Raw genomic sequence first — 23,952 nt, 5'->3', positions numbered from 1 at the left:
AAAGAGGCCACATCTCTCCTGACTGCAAGAAACGAAAAGGTGATAAAGGACAGGCACTTATCACAAAGAAGAAAAACTGGGCAGACACTTCAGATTCTGAAGATGAGGTGAACTATGCCTTGATGGCAAATGCTGATAGCAGTACTGATGCTGCTGAATTAAAGGTACCTCAATCAACTTTTGCTTTTCATACTGATGATATTTCTGAGCTAAGATTATATCTGAAAACCATGTTCATTAGTTTTAGAGATCAGACTTTAAGAAATAAAAGATTAACTTCTGAAAGTCTTGCTCTTAGAAACATAAATGACTATTTAGAAAAAGAGTTAGTTATGTTCCATCAAACTCAGATAGAAAGAGATGAGGCTTTGTATGTTAGAGATGAAGTGCTAAAATTAAATAAATCTCTTAAATCTGAACTAGAAAAGGAAAAGGAGATAATCAAAACTTGGACTAACTCTGGAAGAACAACTCAGAAAATCTTAGAAAATGGAAATTGGAAAGAAGGTCTAGGTTACCTAGATGATAAGGAAGAAAAGGAAACTGTGTCATCTAAACCAAACTTTACCAAGAAAGCTGAAAAGCCTAAAGTCAATCCTGTTAAATTTGTAGCAAAAACTGATGTGTCAAAGTCTGAAAAGATGAATGATTCTAAAACAGAAGTCAAAGAAAAGTCAACTTCTGACAAATTGAAACAGGACAAACCGGCTTCAGTTAACATAGGTTTAATGACAAAGAAGCAACTTAAGCATAAGCTTAAAGAGATTAGAAATATGAACAAGGTAAAGGAAGCTAGGAAAAATAGGAATGGAAAGGAAGGTGTGAATAAAAGCAATAATTATATGCCTGTTCCTAATGCTCCTAGAAAGAAATGTTATAACTGTGGAAACTCTAACCATCTTGCTTCTTTTTGCAGGAAAAATAAAGATATAAACTCTTTACCTCCTAGATCAGGAGTTAAGAGTCAGTCTGTTAGGTTTAAACCACAAAATCCTTGTTTTCATTGTGGTAGTTTATGGCATTCTGTTTATACTTGTAAGGAATATCATAGTTTGTACTATGATTATTATCAAATAAAACCTTCTTTGAAGAAAGTTAGTGTAATTCCTTCTACTGTAAATTCTGATGCAAAGTCTGATATAAAGGCTGATAAGAAGCAAGTTAGCATAAACTCTGAAATTAAATCCGCTGCAAATGCTAACAAACTTAAAAAGGCCAAAGGATCCAAGCAAGTCTGGGTCCTTAAAACTAACCAATAGTGGTCTTTGTGATTGCAGGGCAACAGGAAAAACATCCTAGTTATGGACAGTGGATGTTCAGGACATATGACTGGAAATAAAGTCCTGCTATCAGACTTTGTGGAGAAAGCTGGCCCAGGAGTTTCTTATGGAGATGGAAATATGGGAAAGACTCTGGGATATGGTAATATCAATCTTGGGAATGTCATCATTAAAACAGTAGCTCTTGTCTCATGACTTAAATATAATCTGCTAAGTGTGAGTCAAATCTGTGACAGAGGTTATCATGTGGATTTCTTTGAAGAACACTGTGAAGTTGTAAGTAATTCTACAGGAAAAGTGGTCCTGAAAGGTTACAGACATGGTAATATATATGAAGCCAGTCTTTCAACAAACTCTGATTGTAATATCCGGGATATATCGTGTAATTATTTTCGATATTAAATAATTATTATGTGTGCTCAGTATCTATTCTGTGAGTTAATTGTTAAGTGTTATCTGTACTTGAATATTCAAAAATAATATTAATTGAGTATTTTAATTTTTATATGTCCAAAATAAAATATAGATAATTGTCATATCTTCCTAATTATTTTTATGTTGATTTATAGATTTATAAGAATCATATGAAATTTTTAAAATCTTTTTCCGGGTAATTAAAATTTATTTTATAAAAACGGGAACCAACCGACGTCAACCGTTGTTACGTTTTTGGAACCCGAAACTCTTCCGAGAACTCCTTCCTAACCTAATTGTAATATTCCGAGCATTTTCCATGTTTCGACTTTTTCGATCCGGCGTACGGTTTATCCTGCGCGGGTCCCGGCACAACATTTTCGATACAATATTCATTTCGGTATATTAATAAAACCCGTATTTTCGATAAACGGGAGCTTTTTATTAAACTATCCCAATTATCACTTCGTAGTACGTGTAACTGGGTGCTGAGACCAAGACCGCAGTGCAAGCTGTACTGATTTGGATAATTATCCCGAAAACTCATACCGTTTGGATCAGTTTTTATAAATAAACGTACCATTTTATATCCGGAATGATCCAACGGGATACTAATTTTCCGTAATTATAAATAGCCTTTTACCGTATTTTATTTCGTATAAAAATCATTTGCAGACAGATAATTATATAATTTTACAGAGAAAAATCTTATATTCATAAACTGTTCTAAGAATCAAACAGCAAAACGAAGGCGTTACCGATCTCTGTTTTTTAAAGCATGAGTAACCAAAACGAAGTATTTGAGGTGTTCTATCAGATTCTGAGCTTTGTTTCACTGCAGAATCAAAGGTTTAATTTCTAAAAATTTATTTATTTTCGAATTTATTTTATTAAAAATATGAATTTTTGTTCGGATGATTGTTTGTATGATTTGATGATTGCATGTTGTAGAGCTTGTTTTCCTGATGATTTTCATATGTCATACGTCTGATTTGGAGTTCAATAACATGTTCAAATTTGAGTTTGATTTTCCAATTTTAAAATTAGGGTTTATAACCCGTATGAATGTTCTTAATTGAAATTTGGGGGTTTCTTATTATGTGATAGATTGATGTTGTGTTATAGTGGGTTGTGTTCTCTGTGAAATTAGCAATCCAGTCGTATAAGTTTCATGAACCAACGAGGTCTGTAGAGAAGGGAGTTGTGTTTTGAATATTTTCGATGTTCGCCGGAAACCGGCGATGTTCTTGGCCAATTTCCGGCCAAAACATGAATAATTATAATGATTTGATTGCATGAATATGTTCCTGGTGAGGTGTAGTTGTGATCTGGATAGTTTGGCGGCCTGAGGTGGCCGGAATCGTGTTCTCCGGCCACACTCCGGCGAAGTCGACGGCGGGGTTGGTAAAATTGCAAACAGGCCCCTGTAGTTTTAAAAACGATGCAGTTAGGTCCCTGAAGTTTCCAGACTTTGCAAAAATAGGATTCCTGTTTTAAAAATGTTTAAAAATCATATTTCCCATTTATTTTTATTATAAAAATTCGTTTTTAATTTCTGAAAATTCTAAAAATTATTATTTTAATTCCAAAAATTATTTTTAATTCACAAATAAATCTGAATTAATTAGTTAAATAATTTCAGTTAATTTTTAATTGATTAATTAGTCAATTAATTCGAAAATTAATTGATTAATTGATTTAATTAATTATTAATTGATTTTTAATCAATTATTTAATTAGATTTAATTATTAAAAATGATTTAAAAATTCTGAAAAATAGTTTCGAGCTTTAAAATATTATTCTAAATTATTTTCAAGGCTCGATAATTATTCTAAAATTATTTCGGAGCCAGAATTGGCCAACCGAACCCTGTTTATTAACCCGAAATTAATCCAACGACCCGTTTTAATTCCGAAAAATGTTTTAAAAATTATTTTAAATACCCGAAAGCACATTTATGACCCGAGACTTCTTTATAAATGATATGTCACTGATTACGTGATGTATTATGTGTTATACTTGACCTGTTGTTTGACTATCGGTCTATATATTCGATGTTTACTTCGTTATTGCATAGATTTCAATCCGTTAATTGGATTTGGGTAAAACGAAGGGTAGATAGAAGTGTGTGTTGAATAGAACTCTATGAGTTGATGATTGATAGATACTTATGATATGTGAGCAGAAAAGGCAAGACGTAGGAAAGGAAACAGATAGTTGAAGAGTAAGACGGTTGTGATTGGAAGTCAGTGCAGAGTAGTAAGCTAATACCAGGCAAGTGTTCTGAACTTTCTCGAGACATTGTAATTCTTGATAGTCTTGTTGACATTGCAAGTGCTTTGAAGCACGGAAACCTAAATCCTGATTTCGGTTATTGTTCTTGAGCCATGAACCATATTCTTTCTAAGCCATTGATTATTGTAAACCCAAACTCGAACCTCAAGTATACGATACTATTCCATAAATACATGCAAACAAAATCCCAAACACTGAACTGAATTACTTGTACATTCAACCATTGTATCCTATGCTTTGAGAGCCCAAATCTTTGAAACCCTGAAATATTGATTCTTTTGTTATCCAATTCTTTCATTACCCAGCGTTCAAGCTTTTAAACTACTTTATTGATCCTTACAAAGATTAAAAACCTTTCATTGTTAAACACTCATTGTTGTTAATGATTTTGGTTATTGTTTATTATTGCATATTCTGTTATTATGTTAGAATTGGATTGTTTTTATAAAATTGTGGACCAGATTCGTGGTCACACCATATAATGGTCAAGTTAGGCCAATGTGTGACTTGGATCCAGTAGTTAGAGCAATGTTGTGTGCCTTGCTCGGGGTTAGTGCGTGACTGATCAGCAGCCTAACCTTGGCTTTTAAATTAAAAGTATAATATCCAATTCTAAATCATAATCCAATGTTCACTTGATATCATAATCATAGTCAACTGATGATCATTATTCTCAGTTTTGTCATTTTGACTTGCTGAGCTAGTTAGCTCATTCGTGCAATGTTGTTTATATTCTTTCCAGTTAAAAAGGAACCAGTTGGTAGCGAGGATCCCCAGTCCAGCGCGAGAGCTAGGGGTTCAGGTTGAGGAAGCTGAGCTAGTAGGCTTCTTTTGGGATAATTTAAGTTTGTAAAAGTTTGTATTAATGTTTGATACTTAGTGTGAGTTTGAAATAGTTGGGATTTGAACGGTTTGTAATATATTAGTGTGTTTGGCTTGTGTGCATACTTTAACCTGTTGCGGTCCGTGGTAGTTGATAAGTAGGGTCACTGCATATATTATTATTATCTTTATTATTGTTATAAGCAGGTTATAATTAAGGTGTGTGTGTGGACCCCAAACTTCTGACCCAGGTTTGGAGGGCGTCACAGGTTTGGTATCAGAGCTACAGGTTATAAGTCACTGACACAAGCCTAGGTTAACGGGAATGGGTAGAGGGTTAAGATTAGATGTAAGGCATAGGATGAGAGAACGTTGAGAGGTTGAGTGCTTCGGTATATCAGGTATTAGTATAGTTCGTGTTATGGTACGAGATTCTTATATTGCGATATGATTTCAGATAGCAGAGATGGCCGACTCTTTTATTCCCGTATCAGCTGATCACTCAGAGCCTTCAGTTGGAGTGTCGTTTTCGCATCCACGTCCTGTTGTTCCACCAGCATTGGCTATTCTACCTCCACCGGTGTTGCAGCCCGTGCCACTACAGGCTATTCCACCTCCAGGCATGAGGCCACCTGTTAGAGGACCCCCACCTGCTGATTCTGGTTTTACTAGTCATTCAGTTACAGGAGTACCTTTTCAGTTCTCTTCTTATCATGTCCCATATCATCAGTTTGAGGCTTGCCTTATGGAGCAGCGATTCCTTCAGGGTCAGATTCAGGAGTTACTACATATCATGCGTACCAGAGAGGTTGGGAGTGGTGAGAGGCGACTCAGAGAGAGGCTACAGGCGTTTCGTAGGACAGCTGCAGTGAGGATTGCTGAGGCTACATATGAGGACATCACCCCTGACTTCCTAGTGGAATGGGCTAAGTGGGTTCTAGAGGAGCTTGAGGAGATTGGAGGTCCAGACTTGCCATGAGTTAGAGACTCAGAAATGGAGATGCGGAGCAGTGTTGTATGGTTATATAGCATGTACAGTAGTGTGTAGTGCATATCAGTAGACTCTTGAGTTGTATTTATAGACTAGCGATGCTGACTAGTGAGTAGGTTGTTGTACCCTTTTTGCTTTTACTTTCGAAGCGTCTTTACGCTTGTACTACCCTAAAACTTTTGATCTATATATATCAGTACCTTTTTCCTTTCCAGCACTGTCATTTATTTTACTGCACCTGTTTTACCTTACCTTATTTATTGCACCAGTTATACCCTGTGATGCCATGTACCCTGTTTTCCATAACTGCTTATATTCTGTAAAGAAGCATGCAATTTACTTAATTACCACTGTTTTCAAAAAAGAGATATTCCTGTTTTACAAAACTTTTCTTTTATGCAAATATTTGATTCAAAAGCTAAATAAATTGATTGATTCTTTACAGAAAATGCCTCCCAAAAGAAATACCCGCACCAACACCCGAAATGAAGAAACCAACAACAACAACAATCAAGATGATACAAACCCGAATGTGAACCCAGGACCTATGGACCCAGCAATAGCCCAGATTCTTCAAATCTTGGCCCAACAAACAGTTCACCTAGCACAACAACAACAAAGACAGACCAATCCCCAGGTAACTTTCAAAACTTTTCTGGCAATAAACCCACCAGAATTCAAGGGTTCCTTAGAGCCAATTGAAGCAAATGTTTGGTTAAAGGAAATAGAGAAGGCATTTGCCTTAGTGAAAGTAAGGGAAGAACAAAAGGTTGAGTTTGCAAGTTACTATCTGAAGAATGAAGCCACCTATTGGTGGGAGATGGTGAAGACGTTGGAAGGTACGGATGTTATTACTTGGGAAAGGTTCAAGGAATTGTTTCTAGAAAAGTATTTCCCTCAGTTTGTTCAGGATCAAATGGAGCTGAAGTTTTTAGAGTTAAAGCAAGGGAATATGTCGGTAACAGATTATGAGGGGAAGTTTGAGGAATTATCAAGGTATGTGCCGTCGTATGTTGATACTGATAGAAAGAAAGCTAAGAGATTCCAGCAAGGCTTGAAGCCATGGATCAGAGGGAAGGTAGCTATTTTTGAATTGGATACCTATGTCGGGGTTGTACAGAAGGCTATGATCGCAGAGACAGAGAGTGAGATGTTCCAGAAAGATAAGGAAAGCAAGAAAAGGAAAGTTGAGGGAAGTGAGGGTCAGTCACAAACAGGGAAGTTTCCAAATTTTAAGAAGGGCAAGTTTCAGCCAGGGAGAAATTTTAATTTTAGGAGACAAAATGCAGGAGGCGGAGGCCAGGGCAATCGTCCAGCTAATGTGAATCAGCCGAATCAGTTGAGATTAACTTTTCCAGATTGTCAAGTTTGTGGAAAGAAGCATGGAGGAGTTTGTAACAAGTTGAATATGGTATGTTTTAAATGCAACCAGAAAGGGCACTATTCAAGGGAGTGTCGAAATCAGCCAGCAAATAAGGATCAGCCTATCCGGAATCCAGCAGTGAAGGTTCCAATCATTGGATTTACATGCTTTAAATGTGGGAAGCCAGGACATATGGCCAGGGATTGCAAGACACCAGCCCCAGTCAGTAATGCATTGAGGATTATGGGATCTACCCCAACAGTGAATGAGACTTCAAGGGCTAGAGTTTTTGACATGTCGGTGAAGGATGCGATCCAGGATACGGATGTCGTGGCAGGTACGCTTAATGTGAATTCTTTATGTGCCAAAGTGTTAATAGACTCGGGAGCAACTCGATCGTTTGTTTCACAAGATTTTGTTAGTAAATTAAACTGTCCAGTTGAGTGCTTAAATGAAATAATGACTGTGGAATTAGCAAATCAAGAACGTGTAACTGTAAACCAAGTTTGTGGAAATTGTGAGATTGGGATTTTTGGTAGTAAGTTTTGTGTAGATTTGATACCATTTAAGTTAGGAGAATTTGATGTGATATTAGGGATGGATTGGTTATCTAAGCATGATGCTCAGATAGATTGTCGAAATAAGAAAGTAATGGTGAAAATGCCAGACGAAAGAATAATAACATTCAAAGGTCAGAAACAAATAAAGAAATTCTTAACAATGATTCAAGCCAAGAAGTTACTACGACAAGAATGTGAGCATTTCGTAGCATATGTAATCGACAGAAGTCAGGAGCCAGCAAAACTTGAAGGTATTCCAGTAGTGAATGAATTTCCAGACGTATTTCCCGACGAGTTACCAGGACTTCCTCCAGATAGAGAAATTGAATTTGCGATCGACTTAGAACCTGGAACAGAACCGGTGTCCAAAGCCCCGTACAGAATGGCGCCTGTTGAGATGAAAGAGCTAGCAAGGCAATTGCAAGAATTGTTAGAGAAAGGAGTAATTAGACCCAGCGTATCCCCGTGGGGAGCCCCGGTATTATTTGTCAAGAAGAAAGATGGAAGCATGAGACTGTGCATTGACTATAGGGAACTCAACAAGCTGACAATCAAGAACAAGTATCCGTTACCCAGAATCGATGATCTGTTTGACCAATTGAAGGGAGCCAAGTACTTCTCCAAAATTGATTTAAGATCGGGATATCATCAACTAAAGATCAAGCCAGAAGATATACCAAAGACAGCTTTCAGAACAAGGTATGGGCATTATGAATTTCTAGTGATGTCTTTTGGATTGACCAATGCCCCAGCAGCGTTTATGGACCTGATGAACAGAATTTTTAAGGAATATTTGGATAAGTTTGTTATTGTGTTTATAGACGATATTTTAATCTATTCCAAGACGGAAGAGGATCATGCGGAACATGTGAGAACGACTTTGGAGATTTTAAGGAAAAAGAAGTTATATGCTAAACTGTCGAAGTGTGAGTTTTGGCTACAGGAAGTTCAGTTCTTAGGACACATAGTCAGTAACGAAGGGATCAAAGTGGACCCAATAAAGATCGAAGCAATTACGAATTGGGAGAGACCGAGAACACCCACTGAGGTAAGAAGTTTCCTAGGATTGGCGGGATATTATCGTCGATTTGTTCAGAATTTCTCAAGGATTGCCACATCATTAACAAAGCTTACACGAAAGAATGAAAAGTTTATATGGAACGACAAGTGCGAAGAAAGTTTTCAGGAGTTGAAGCGAAGATTAATCACGGCACCTGTTTTGTCACTTCCAGACGATCAAGGGAATTTCGTAATTTATAGCGATGCTTCTCATAAAGGATTAGGATGTGTTCTTATGCAGCACGACAAGGTGATTGCTTATGCGTCAAGGCAATTGAAACCACACGAACAGAAATATCCTACTCATGACTTGGAGCTAGCAGCTATAGTTTTTGCTTTGAAGATTTGGAGACATTATTTGTATGGAGAAAAGTGTGAGATTTTCACGGATCACAAAAGTTTGAAATATATATTTACCCAGAAGGAACTTAATATGAGGCAAAGGAGATGGTTAGAATTGATCAAGGATTATGATTGCTCGATTAATTATCATCCCGGTAAGGCGAACATTGTAGCAGATGCGTTAAGTCGGAAGGAAAGGTTAAATGTGTTATCTGTACCTGAAGAAATATATAAAGAATTTCAGAAATTAGAATTGGAGGTTAGAATTTGCAAGCCTGAGGAAGCAAAAGTGTACAGTATGATTTTCCAACCGGAGTTATTGGAGAAAATAAAGAAATGCCAGAAAGAGGTAATGGATCAAGATATAAATAGTTTGGTAGGTGAGGAATTATGCACGCAACAAGATGATCAAGGTATTCTTAGGTTTTCTTCAAGAGTTTGGATTCCACCAGTGACGAAGTTAAAGAATGAAATTTTACAAGAGGCACATAGTTCAAGATATTCCATCCATCCAGGGAGTACCAAAATGTACAGAGATTTAAATAAGAATTATTGGTGGCCAAATATGAAGAGGGAAATTGCGGAATGGGTTAGCAAATGTTATACCTGTCAGAGAGTTAAAGCAGAGCATCAGAGACCAAGCGGATTGCTACAGCCATTGGAGATTCCAGAATGGAAGTGGGAACATATTACCATGGATTTCATAGTTGGATTACCAAGGACAAGGGCTAATCATGATGCCATTTGGGTTATAGTGGATAGACTTACCAAGTCAGCTCATTTTCTGCCTACAAATGAAAGATTTTTGCTCGACAAGTTAGTCCATATGTACCTAAAAGAAATTGTAGTTCGACATGGAGTTCCAGTGTCTATCGTATCTGATCGAGATCCAAGGTTTAATTCAAGATTTTGGAAGAGTTTTCAAGAATGTTTGGGAACAAAATTGAATATGAGTACGGCCTATCACCCGCAGACGGACGACCAAAGTGAAAGAACAATCCAGACAATCGAGGACATGCTACGTGTTTGTGCTATTGATTTCAAAGGAAGTTGGAACGAGCATTTACCCCTGGTAGAATTTGCTTATAACAACAGTTATCACGCCAGCATTGGGATGCCACCTTATGAAGCCCTTTATGGACGCAAATGTAGATCTCCATTATATTGGAACGAAGTAGGAGAACGCAAAATACTCGGACCTGAATTGGTGCAACAGATAAAGGAAGTTGTTGAAATTATCCATAAGAGATTAATAGCTGCACAAAATCGTCAGAGGAGATATGCAGACCAGTCAAGGAAAGACATGGAATTTGAAGAAGGGAGCTTGGTATTATTGAAAGTATCACCGTGGAAAGGACTAACGAGGTTTGGGAAGAAAGGGAAGCTAAGCCCAAGATATGTCGGACCTTTTGAGATCCTAAAGAGCGTTGGCAAAGTCGCTTACGAATTGGCGTTACCTCCGCACATGGGGCACATTCACAATGTTTTTCATGTATCGATGCTTAAGAAATATAATCCAGACTCCAGGCATGTAATAGAATATGAGCCAATAGAGCTTCAGGCAGATTTATCATATGTAGAGAATCCAATAGAGATTTTAGAGGAAAGAGAAAAAGTATTGAGGAATAAAGTGATAAAGTTAGTAAGAGTATTGTGGAGAAACCCAAAGGTTGAAGAGTCAACCTGGGAGTTAGAAAGGGATATGAGAGAAAAGTATCCTCATTTGTTTTCTTAGGAGATTCTGAAGACAGAAACCTTTTAAGGGGGGAAGGATGTAATATCCGGGATATATCGTGTAATTATTTTCGATATTAAATAATTATTATGTGTGCTCAGTATCTATTCTGTGAGTTAATTGTTAAGTGTTATCTGTACTTGAATATTCAAAAATAATATTAATTGAGTATTTTAATTTTTATATGTCCAAAATAAAATATAGATAATTGTCATATCTTCCTAATTATTTTTACGTTGATTTATAGATTTATAAGAATCATATGAAATTTTTAAAATCTTTTTCCGGGTAATTAAAATTTATTTTATAAAAACGGGAACCAACCGACGTCAACCGTTGTTACGTTTTTGGAACCCGAAACTCTTCCGAGAACTCCTTCCTAACCTAATTGTAATATTCCGAGCATTTTCCATGTTTCGACTTTTTCGATCCGGCGTACGGTTTGTCCTGCGCGGGTCCCGGCACAACATTTTCGATACAATATTCGTTTCGGTATATTAATAAAACCCGTATTTTCGATAAACGGGAGCTTTTTATTAAACTATCCCAATTATCACTTCGTAGTACGTGTAACTGGGTGCTGAGACCAAGACCGCAGTACAAGCTGTACTGATTTGGATAATTATCCCAAAAATCGATACCGTTTGGATCAGTTTTTATAAATAAACGTACCATTTTATATCCGGAATGATCCAACGGGATACTAATTTTCTGTAATTATAAATAGCCTTTTACCGTATTTTATTTCGTATAAAAATCATTTGCAGACAGATAATTATATAATTTTACAGAGAAAAATCTTATATTCATAAACTATTCTAAGAATTAAACAGCAAAACGAAGGCGTTACCGATCTCTGTTTTTAAAGCTTGAGTAACCAAAACGAAGGATTTGAGGTGTTCTATCAGATTCTGAGCTTTGTTTCACTGCAGAATCAAAGGTTTAATTTCTAAAAATTTATTTATTTTCGAATTTATTTTATTAAAAATATGAATTTTTGTTCGGATGATTGTTTGTATGATTTGATGATTGCATGTTGTAGAGCTTGTTTTCCTGATGATTTTCATATGTCATACGTCTGATTTGGAGTTCAATAACATGTTCAAATTTGAGTTTGATTTTCGAATTTTAAAATTAGGGTTTATAACCCGTATGAATGTTCTTAATTGAAATTTGGGGGTTTCTTATTATGTGATAGATTGATGTTGTGTTATAGTGGGTTGTGTTCTCTGTGAAATTAGCAATCCAGTCGTATAAGTTTCATGAACCAACGAGGTCTGTAGAGAAGGGAGTTGTGTTTTGAATATTTTCGATGTTCGCCGGAAATCGGCGATGTTCTTGGCCAATTTCCGGCCAAAACATGAATGATTATAATGATTTGATTGCATGAATATGTTCCTGGTGAGGTGTAGTTGTGATCTGGACAGTTTGGCGGCCTGAGGTGGCCGGAATCGTGTTCTCCGGCCACACTCCGGCGAAGTCGACGGCGGGGTTGGTAAAATTGCAAACAGGCCCCTGTAGTTTTAAAAACGATGCAGTTAGGTCCCTGAAGTTTCCAGACTTTGCAAAAATAGGATTCCTGTTTTAAAAATGTTTAAAAATCATATTTCCCATTTATTTTTATTATAAAAAAATCATTTTTAATTTCTGAAAATTCTAAAAATTATTATTTTAATTCTGAAAATTATTTTTAATTCACAAATAAATCTGAATTAATTAGTTAATTAATTTCAGTTAATTTTTAATTGATTAATTAGTCAATTAATTCGAAAATTAATTGATTAATTGATTTAATTAATTATTAATTGATTTTTAATCAATTATTTAATTAGATTTAATTATTAAAAATGATTTAAAAATTCTGAAAAATAGTTTCGAGCTTTAAAATATTATTCTAAATTATTTTCAAGGCTCGATAATTATTCTAAAATTGTTTCGGAGCCAGAATTGGCCAACCGAACCCTGTTTATTAACCCGAAATTGATCCAACGATCCGTTTTAATTCCGAAAAATGTTTTAAAAATTATTTTAAATACTCGAAAGCACATTTATGACCCGAGACTTCTTTATAAATGATATGTCATTGATTACGTGATGTATTATGTGTTATACGTGACCTGTTGTTTGACTATCGGTCTATATATTCGGTGTTTACTTCGTTATTGCATAGATTTCAATCCGTTAATCGGATTTGGGTAAAACGAAGGGTAGATAGAAGTGTGTGTTGAATAGAACTCTATGAGTTGATGATTGATAGATACTTATGATATGTGAGCAGAAAAGGCAAGACGTAGGAAAGGAAAACAGATAGTTGAAGAGTAAGACGGTTGTGATTGGAAGTCAGTGCAGAGTAGTAAGCTAATACCAGGCAAGTGTTCTGAACTTTCTCGAGACATTGTAATTCTTGATAGTCTTGTTGACATTGCAAGTGCTTTGAAGCACGGAAACCTAAATCCTGATTTCGGTTATTGTTCTTGAGCCATGAACCATATTCTTTCTAAGCCATTGATTATTGTAAACCCAAACTCGAACCTCAAGTATACGATACTATTCCATAAATACATGCAAACAAAATCCCAAACACTGAACTGAATTACTTGTACATTTAACCATTGTATCCTATGCTTTGAGAGCCCAAATCTTTGAAACCCTGAAATATTGATTCTTTTGTTATCCAATTCTTTCATTACCCAGCGTTCAAGTTTTTAAACTACTTTATTGATCCTTACAAAGATTGAAAACCTTTCATTGTTAAACACTCATTGTTGTTAATGATTTTGGTTATTGTTTATTATTGCATATTCTGTTATTATGTTAGAATTGGATTGTTTTTATAAAATTGTGGACCAGATTCATGGTCAGACCATATAATGGTCAAGTTAGGCCAATGTGTGCCTTGGATCCAGTAGTTAGAGCAATGTTGTGTGCCTTGCTCGGGGTTAGTGCGTGACTGATCAGCAGCCTAACCTTGGCTTTTAAATTAAAAGTATAATATCCAATTCGAAATCATAATCCAATGTTCACTTGATATCATAATCATAGTCACCTGATGATCATTATTCTCAGTTTTGTCATTTTGACTTGCTGAGCTAGTTAGCTCATTCGTGCAATGTTGTTTATATTCTTTCCAGTTAAAAAGGAACCAGTTGGTAGCGAGGATCCCCAGTCCAGCGCGAGAGCTAGGGGTTCAGGTTGAGGAAGCTGAGCTAGTAGGCTTCTTTTGGGATAATTTAAGTTTGTAAAAGTTTGTATTAATGTTTGATACTCAGTGTGAGTTTGAAATAGTTGGGATTTGAACGGTTTGTAATATATTAGTGTGTTTGGCTTGTGTGCATACTTTAACCTGTTGCGGTCCGTGGTAGTTGATAAGTAGGGTCACTACATATATTATTATTATCTTTATTATTATTATAAGCAGGTTATAATTAAGGTGTGTGTGTGGACCCCAAACTTCTGACCCGGGTTTGGAGGGCGTCACAGGTTTGGTATCAGAGCTACAGGTTATAAGTCACTGACACAAGCCTAGGTTAACGGGAATGGGTAGAGGGTTAAGATTAGAAGTAAGGCATAGGATGAGAGAACGTTGAGAGGTTGAGTGCTTCGGTATATCAGTTATTAGTATAGTTCGTGTTATGGTACGAGATTCTTATATTGCGATATGATTTCAGATAGCAGAGATGGCCGACTCTTTTATTCCCGTATCAGCTGATCACTCAGAGCCTTCAGTTGGAGTGCTATTTTCGCATCCACGTCCTATTGTTCCACCAGCATTGGCTATTCTACCTCCACCGGTGTTGCAGCCCGTGCCACTGCAGGCTATTCCACCTCCAGGCATGAGGCCACCTGTTAGAGGACCCCCACCTGCTGATTCCGGTTTTACTAGTCATTCAGTTACAGGAGTACCTTTTCAGTTCTCTTCTTATCCTGTCCCATATCATCAGTTTGAGGCTTGCCTTATGGAGCAGCGATTCCTTCAGGGTCAGATTCAGGAGTTACTACATATCATGCGTACCAGAGAGGTTGGGAGTGGTGAGAGGCGACTCAGAGAGAGGCTACAGGCGTTTCGTAGGACAGCTGCAGTGAGGATTGCTGAGGCTACACATGAGGACATCAATTCAAGAGCAAAACTGAATCCTCAATTCTTGAGCCTTATCACTTACTGCATATTTTTAAGGCATATGCCACAGCCTATTTGTATATTCGAGGATTTAACTCAACTCAAATAAGAATGTAATAAGTAAATAGTGGATCTACCGTCAAAGAGATCTCGCAAAGTAATATCTGTCAAAGGATTCAGAAACAAGGTTCATCTACAGACTTGAGGAATTAATTCACTGGAAGAAGTTCAAGAAATTGATCAAGCCTCAGTGATCCAAATCAAGATTGTCGATTTAATCAAGTGACAGAGATCTCGTCAGGGTATCAGATAATTACAAGGATTTAATCTGAAGAAAATCAAGTATCAAAGTCAATCCAGGTCATTTCAGGTCATTTCAATTGTCTCACCGAAAGTTCTACTGGTTCAGCAGATTGTCTTGTTAGTCCAACAGATTGTCATACTAGTTCAACAGATAGTCTTGCCGAAAGTCATACTAGCTTAAACTGATTATCATACCGAAAGTTCTACTGGTTCAGCAGATTGTCTTGCTAGTTCAGCTGATTGTCATTCCAGTTCAAGTGATTCTGTTGATTGAATTATAAAGACAGAAGTAGCAGCAGACATTCAAGAATAATCAACACAACACAGACTTCAACCAACCAAGAACAAAGAAAAGCAAAGCAGAAAACATTTCATCCTTCAACTGCAAATTCAAGATCAACAATTTCTAGTTAGTAAAGTTAAATCCAAACCACTAGAAATCATTATCTTGTTCTTGTGTAACTATCTAGCGGATCATAATCCCTAGAACTTAATCTCAAATTGCGTTTAGCATTTGATTCTTTAATTGCAAAAATAGAAAAAGTTCATGTCAAATTTATTCTAGATTTGTGATAATAATTTGAGATTAATCACTTGTAATCGATACCGTTGTTGTAACACCTTTCAAGTTTAATAATATTTTTATTTAACTTGAATTTTGTTTCAATTTTTTATTCCGCACTAAATTCGATTATTCGGTATTGTTTGTATTCAACCCCCTTCTACAAACACATTGGGACCCAACAATTGGTATCAGAGCCTTCTGATTAATGAACAAATCAAGATCCTAGACTTTTGTGATTTTTCAACTCTTTGAATTTTTATTCATTCAAAAATTCATAATGACTTCACAAAAAGTTGGAACCGTTAAAATTCCACTATTTGATAAAGAAAATTATATCATGTTGAAGAAGAAGATGCTCTTGTTTTTACAAGTTACAAATCCCAAATATCTGAACTTGTTAAAGAAGGGTCCAAAAACTCCGATGGTTATTGAACCAGAGGTGATAGTAGATGATGTTGTGATTACCAAAGCTAGAACCTATCCAAAAGAGCCTGAGGATTTTTCTCCTGCTGAAAAAGAAGAAGCCTCCTTGGATGCCAGCCTTCAGTTAATTTTAGTTGATTCCCTCGATCCCTTGATGAACAGACATGTGATGAACTGTAAAAATTCCAAACACATCTGGGAAACTATTGAGGTGATTAATGAAGGTACAGAGGAAGTTAGGGAGAACAAGTTGGAGATCCTAACCTCTGAGTATGAACATTTTAAATTCAATCCAGGAGAAGGAATTACTGAAGTGTTTGAGAGGTACAATGCATTGATCAACAACCTGAACATAAATGGAAAATATTATTCAATCAGGGAGGTCAACAAAAAGTTCCTTTTAACACTGCCAACTCATCTTGAATATAGAATCACTGCCATAAGAGAAGCTAGAGATCTGAGTGAGATTTCTTTGGATAGACTCTATGGTGTGTTAAAAACCTATGAGTTGGAGCAGATTCAGCAGAAGGAAGTCTACGGGAAAGATAGAATGGTCAGCACATCTACTGCTCTTATAGCTGAAGGTCAACAACAACAACAATCTCAAAAGTCGGGGAGAATGGTACAGTTTTCCAAGGCTGAGGAAAACGTGTTAGCAGCAGAATATAATCCTCCTACTACAAATCAATCCAGTGATGATTTTTATTCCTTGGAAGAGCTGGAGCAATTGGAAGATGAGTCAATGGCCCAGATTGTCAAGAGATTCTCCAATGTCAGATTCAAGGGAAATCCCAAGTTCAAGTACAAGTCCAACTACAACAAATTCCAGACAGGTGGATCTTCATCCTCTAATACCAGTAGTGGTGGATACAAAACAGGGATGGTTGATTGGAGCACCATTAGATGCTATAACTGTAATGAGTTGGGACACTTTGCCACTAAATGCAGGAAGCCAAAGCAAGTAAGGAAGAACTCTTATGATTCAAATCAGAAGAGTAACTCTGAAAGGGCTTACCTGGCAAAGGGAAGAAGCTGGGATGATACTGATAGTGAAGATGAAGAAGATGAGAATCTTGCTCTTATGGCTATTGATGGAAAAGCTTCATCGTCAAGAAAAGAGGTAAAATTTACTGATGCTGAATTAGTTTATCATCTAGGAGGTTCCTTAGACTGTGCTCGTCGTGATAATGAACTGTTAAGTCAGCAGATCAAAGACCTTGAGAAAGAGGTCAATGAATTAAGACTTGTGCAAATTAATCAAGACAAGTTAAAAGAACAAGTATCTTTTCTAGAGAATAGAGTTAACTGTTATAGACAACTCGAAACTATTCTCAAAGACAAGATCACTGGTCTTGAGACTAAGGTTAGAGCCTACTTCAATTCTTGTTCAAAGGCTAAAGAGTTCTACAGTAAGCAAGCTGTTAATCAAACATCTAGAATAGGTTATGATTACAATGCTGCTATTGGAGAATTAGGCATAAACTCCCCTCCTCATGTCTATGCTAAAGGTAGGGAAGTACCACATGTGCTTAAGGGTGTTGATAAACCCCTCTATAAAGCATCAATTGCTGAACCATTTGATGCGACCTCCTCTATTATTCAAGAAGAAATACGTGCTGAAGAACATGCTAATGAGAAGGTTGTTTCCAAGTCAAGTGTGTCGAAAGTTCTAGTCAAAGTTGTGAAAGCAACTGAGACTAACTCAGACACACATGAGTTGGATAACAAAACTGCCATGTCTACCATACATATTTTGCCTGTTGTTAATCCTTCTCATAAAGCATGTGGTGTTGCTAATTGTATGTCTTGTGCTTTTAATTTGATGTATGCTTATTTTAATGGTAAGCATGTTTCTAGTGATAAGACTACTCCTCGTCAGCATGTGAATAATAGGAAGCATGATAGGTCTAAGACTGCTAGTCCTTCTAAGGTTAGAAAGGAGACATTTGTGCCTAAGCCTAAAAAGAAATTTGTTAAGGCTGTTTACAAGGTCAAATGTTCAGTCATTGAGAAAGTTGAGACCATGAAAATTAAAAATGTTGTTTTTCCTGACAAAGGACAATTCTACAAGTATGCCGGGCCCAACCAAGTTTGGGTTCCGAAGAAGGTCTAATCCATTTGTAGTGCAGGGCATTAAACAGGTGGAACCGGTAGTGTGGATTCTTGACTAGTGGATCATCAAGACATATGACCGGAGATAGAGCCCTGCTATCAAATGTGGTTGAGAAAGCAGGCCCACTGATTACCTTTGGAGATAACAGCAAAGGTTTATCTGAGGTATATGGCTAGTTTGCAAGCTGGAAATGTTATCATTGTAAATTTGTATATTGTGCTAGGTTATTATCAGGAAGCAGTATCTAACATATAGTACCAGTAACGAGACTTGAGAATATTACGACATATCAGGCACCTGATGCACATTACACTTGGAATTGGACTCTAGTAAGATGTGTACAAGTGTACTCCTGGTTGGTGAGTCAAATGAGGAAGTCAATGCACCACAGTTCATGGACTTTGCAGTTGCAGATCTATTAGACTATGCAATCTCTTCTTCACAATCTCACTTCAGGTTGGTATGAACTAGTGTACTACTCAAGCAATCATCAAGAACATGGTATGGTACTCTAACTGAAGTTACAGTTTAATATGAACTAGTAGAGTCGTCATATTAATAACTCTCTTATTACTAGGCACAAACATATTGTTTTATATGTGCAGTGAGTTTTAGGAGAAAATCAAACTTCTTTCTACATTAGTGATTTCTTATTTCATTAAAATCTTTTGAAATCACTAGTGTACATCATTTCTCTTAAAAGATTAAATGTATAATTTTCATTCCTTATAGATCTTAAGTACATTTTATCTCTATATTGCCATATGTTCTGTGATACAGGTTCAGTCTCTAATGGCTTTCTTTTATTGACAGTCATAAGGTTGAAAACCCACAACTTCTATCCCAGACTGTAAAGACAAACACAAAATCAGAACCAACCAACACTCTCTTACCACTAAAATGAAGTATGAGTGAGCGTGAGGGAGATAGTGCCCTAGTGCACCATATAAGGAAGGTTCTGTAGTCAACCCAGCAGCTCTGTCTCTTACAAAGATGAGTAGTATTTAAACCGAGACAACTGCTAGCTCCCATACATCTTCTCAAAAAGATGTAATGGCTGAAAAGGCTCAAAAACAGTTACTAGATTCATTCTCTCAAAAGGGTGTGTCTATTGAAATTTGCCTGTCGGCCAAGGTATCCGATGTAGTGTCACTACCTCAAATATAAACAATTCTTGATGCACAAGGAAATGTTACACACACAAAGGATGAGTTGACGGAAACAAGAGTTTCGACCATTTTAAGGTCAGATTCGATTGTTCAAGGTTCGTTAATGGACCAATTGCCTTTACAGGTGTTAGGAGAGGATACTGATCCAAAAGTCATATGTCAGTGGTCAGTGTCTACCTCCCCAGGCTTAAATCCCTTGGATGCATCTACGGATAGTGGATCTGACATAGGTACAGATCGGCAACTTGTTGACAATGATTCAGATATTACCTGATGAGTCACAAGGAAATGTCTTCACAGACATTAGAAGGGAACTTTGATCTTTATGCTAAATTTGTTGGATCATTGTTTACCTTCCCAGAATTCAAATCTGGAACCCTAAAAGGGAAACCTAGCAACTTGTAGATTATGACTCAGATTCATCTGACGAGTTTAACAAGGATGGGGATTTGCGAACTCTCATTGCACCACCTGTGACCTCCTTAAGGATGGCTAAGGTGATTTTCCTTGCAGGTACAGCTGAATGTTGGAGCTATGAGATGAGTGATACACTTGTGAGAATGAGTGTAAACACGAGTGGAGAGAAGAGTGAAACACATGTGAGGTACATTAAAACAGAATCACACACTCACAGTGAGAAAGAAAGAGAAACTACTTGTTATTTATTTTCCAACCAAGTGAAACATGAGAACTCCTTCAGACAACAGCATACATTCCTTCTCAAAGGGGGAGATAAAAGCTTAAGTAATAGTTTGGAGGATTCCTCAACTAAGGGGGAGAAATAGCAGGGAGGAATAAAAAGATCCTACATATGTACACTACACCACACCATTGTTGTTTGTAACTACGGATCCTATTGTACGGGAGAGGTGGTAAACACAAGGTGATTTCCTAGTAAGGGAAGAAGCTGTTTTCTAAAAGGGGAGTACCATTGGTTATTATCTGCGAATCCTATTGTACGGGAGAGGTGGTAAACGAAGGTGATCTTCTTTAATCAGTTGATTCTCATAGGGGGAGAAGCAAGAGAGATATGTGCTTCTCAACAGGAAATGTGGTTGTACAAAAGAAGATGAAACTACTTGAAGATATGTTTAGTCTAGAGGAACATCTATTTGGAATCTGGAAAATGTTAAATGGTATCTAGAACTTTTCTTCTATTTACTTTGCATTTCTGTTTATATCATTTTCTTATTTGTTAGTTGAGTTATCCTCTAGGTATTTGTTGTTATTGTCTAACAAACAAATAGGGGGAGATTGTAAGGCATATGTCATAGCCTATTTGTATATTCGAGGATTTAACTCAACTCAAATAAGAATGTAATAAGTAAATAGTGGATCTACCGTCAAAGAGATCTCGTAAAGTAACATCTGTCAAAGGATTCAGAAACAAGGTTCATCTACAGACTTGAGGAATTAATTCACTGGAATAAGTTCAAGAAATTGATCAAGCCTCAGTGATCCAAATCAAGATTATGGATTTAATCAAGTGACAGAGATCTCGTCAGGGTATCAGATAATTACAAGGATTTAATCTGAAGAAAATCAAGTATCAAAGTCAAGACATGAAGAAACGTCACGGAAGTTAGTCACTCATGAACCAGACAGTACATCGAGTGTCAACATTGAAGTGGTGGAATTGATTCATAATTCTCAGTGATTTTCAGAAGATTTTCAGAAGAATGGTTGCTGCTCAAGATTAGTATCAATTCTCTATTAATTAATTAAGTCATATAATTTAATTAAGAAAATAAATTATATCTGCAAAGATTAATTTATTGATTAATTGAATTAATGGATTAATTAATTCTGAATTAATATTAAGGATTTTCAGAATTTTAATTGGATTAAAATCTGTTTTAAATCAGCAAGACAATTGAAAATGAACTAGCATGACAATCTGGATTGTCATACCGATTGTCATGCCAGGTCATTTCAATTGTCTCACCGAAAGTTCTACTAGTTCAGCAGATTGTCTTATTAGTTCAACAGATTGTCATACTAGTTCAACAGATAGACTTGCCGAAAGTCATACTAGCTTAAACTGATTGTCATACCGAAAGTTCTACTGGTTCAGCAAATTGTCTTGCTAGTTCAACTGATTGTCATTCCAGTTCAAGTGATTCTATTGATTGAATTATAAAGACAGAAGCAACAGCAGACATTCAATAATAATCAACACAACACAGACTTCAACCAACCAAGAACAAAAGAAAAGCAGAGCAGAAAACATTTCATCCTTCAACTGCAAATTCAAGATCAACAATTTCTAGTTAGTAAAGTTAAATCCAAACCACTAGAAATCATTATCTTGTTCTTGTGTAACTATCTAGAAGATCATAATCCCTAGAACTTAATCTCAAATTGCATTTAGCATTTGATTCTTTTTATTGCAAAAATAGAAAAAGTTAATGTCAAATTTATTCTAGATTTGTGATAATTAATTTGAGATTAATCCCTTGTAATCGATACCGTTGTTGTAACACCTTTCAAGTTTAATAATATTTTTATTTAACTTGAATTTTGTTTCAATTTTTTATTCCGCACTAAATTCGATTATTCGGTATTGTTTGTATTCAACCCCCCCTTCTACAAACACATTGGAACCTAACAATGTTGATCTATTTGGTCCAGTCAATGTCATGTCCATTGCAAAGAAGAAATATGCTATGGTTGTAGTGGATGAATTCACAAGATACACTTGGGTGTATTTCTTGCAACAAAAAGAATGAAACTGCATCTACTCTAACTGATCATGTCAGACAGCTGGATAAGTTGGTTAAAGATTCTATTAAAATCATAAGAAGTGATAATGGCACTGAGTTCAAGAATTCAATCATGTAAGAGTTCTGTAAAGAGCATGGAATAAAGCAGGAATTTTCTGCACCGGGAACTCCACAGCAGAATGGAGTTGTAGAAAGAAAGAACAGGACTCTCATTGAAGCTGCACGAACTATGCTTGATGAAGCAAAGCTACCAACCTACTTTTGGGCTGAAGCTGTGTAGACTGCTTGTTTTACACAGAATGCTACACTCATAAACAAGCATGGAAAAACACCATATGAGATGGTGAAGAAAAAAAAAAGCCAAATCTGAAATACTTTCATGTATTTGGATGCAAGTGTTTTGTTCTTAAGGCCTCATCCTGAACAGCTGTTAAAATTTGATCTAAAAGCTGATGAAGGAATCTTTGTTGGATATCCACTTTCCACAAAAGCCTTCAGAGTCTACAATTTAAGAACAAGGGTTGTCATGGAATCTATCAATGTATCTTTTGATGATAACAAGGGTTGTCATGGAATCTATCAATCTATCAATGAATCTAGCTGAGATTTGAAAATCAAGATTTAAATTCTGATTCTGTAAAATCTGATGACCTAAATCCTGATCCTGTAAGTTCTGATGGGTTAAATTCTGATGTCATTGAAACTGTGGTAACTACTCCAATAGAAAATGCACCTGTTCAGGGGGAGCAAGCTAATGATCCTACCACATCTCAAGACTCTCAAGAAGCATCAAAACCTGTCACTGGCTCTTCAAGTTCTGATTCATCAAGTTCTGATGAGCCAAATTCTGATAATTCTGGAAACTCTGATTCTTCAATTTCTGAAGGATCCAACTCAAATTCTGAAATTTCAGAGAGCATAACTTCAGGGGGAGCATCAAAAAATGCTGATGGAGATAGTATGGATCATGGGGGAGAATCCAGTTCTAGAGATCAACTTCCATCTGTAAAGAAGTGGACCAAATCACACACACCTGACTTAATAATTGGAGATCCTGAAACAGGTATCAGAACTAGAACAGCAACATCAAATGAATGTCTCTATCATTCTTTTCTATCTCAGACTGAACCAAAGAAAGTGGAAGAAGCTCTTCAAGATGCTGATTGGGTGCAAGCAATGCAGGAAGAGCTAAATGAATTTGAAAGAAATAAAGTCTGGACCCTAGTGCCAAGACCAAAGAACAGATCCATTGTTGGCACAAAATGGGTGTTCAGAAATAAAACTGACAGTGATGGCATAATTACAAGAAATAAAGCAAGGTTTGTTGCTAAAGGTTACTCTCAACAGGAGGGTATTGATTATGATGAAATATTTGCTCCAGTTGCTAGATTGGAAGCCATAAGAATCTTTTTGGCTTATGCTGCTCACAAAAAGTTTAAAGTCTTTCAAATGGATGTGAAAAGTGCTTTTCTCAATGGAAAATTGGAAGAAGAGGTATATGTTGAACAACCTCCAGGATTTTTAGATCCAAAATTTCCTAATCATGTCTACGGACTTGACAAAGCACTTTATGGCCTTAAGCAAGCTCCAAGAGCATGGTATGAGACTTTAGCTCAATTCCTTCTGGAAAGTGGATTTAACAGAGGCACAATTGATAAAACATTGTTCTACCTCAAC

The sequence above is a fragment of the Apium graveolens genome, chromosome 8 (genome assembly GCF_009905375.1).
Source record: "Apium graveolens cultivar Ventura chromosome 8, ASM990537v1, whole genome shotgun sequence".
NCBI classification, from domain to species: Eukaryota; Viridiplantae; Streptophyta; class Magnoliopsida; order Apiales; family Apiaceae; genus Apium; species Apium graveolens.
This window is presented reverse-complemented; position numbering follows the sequence as displayed.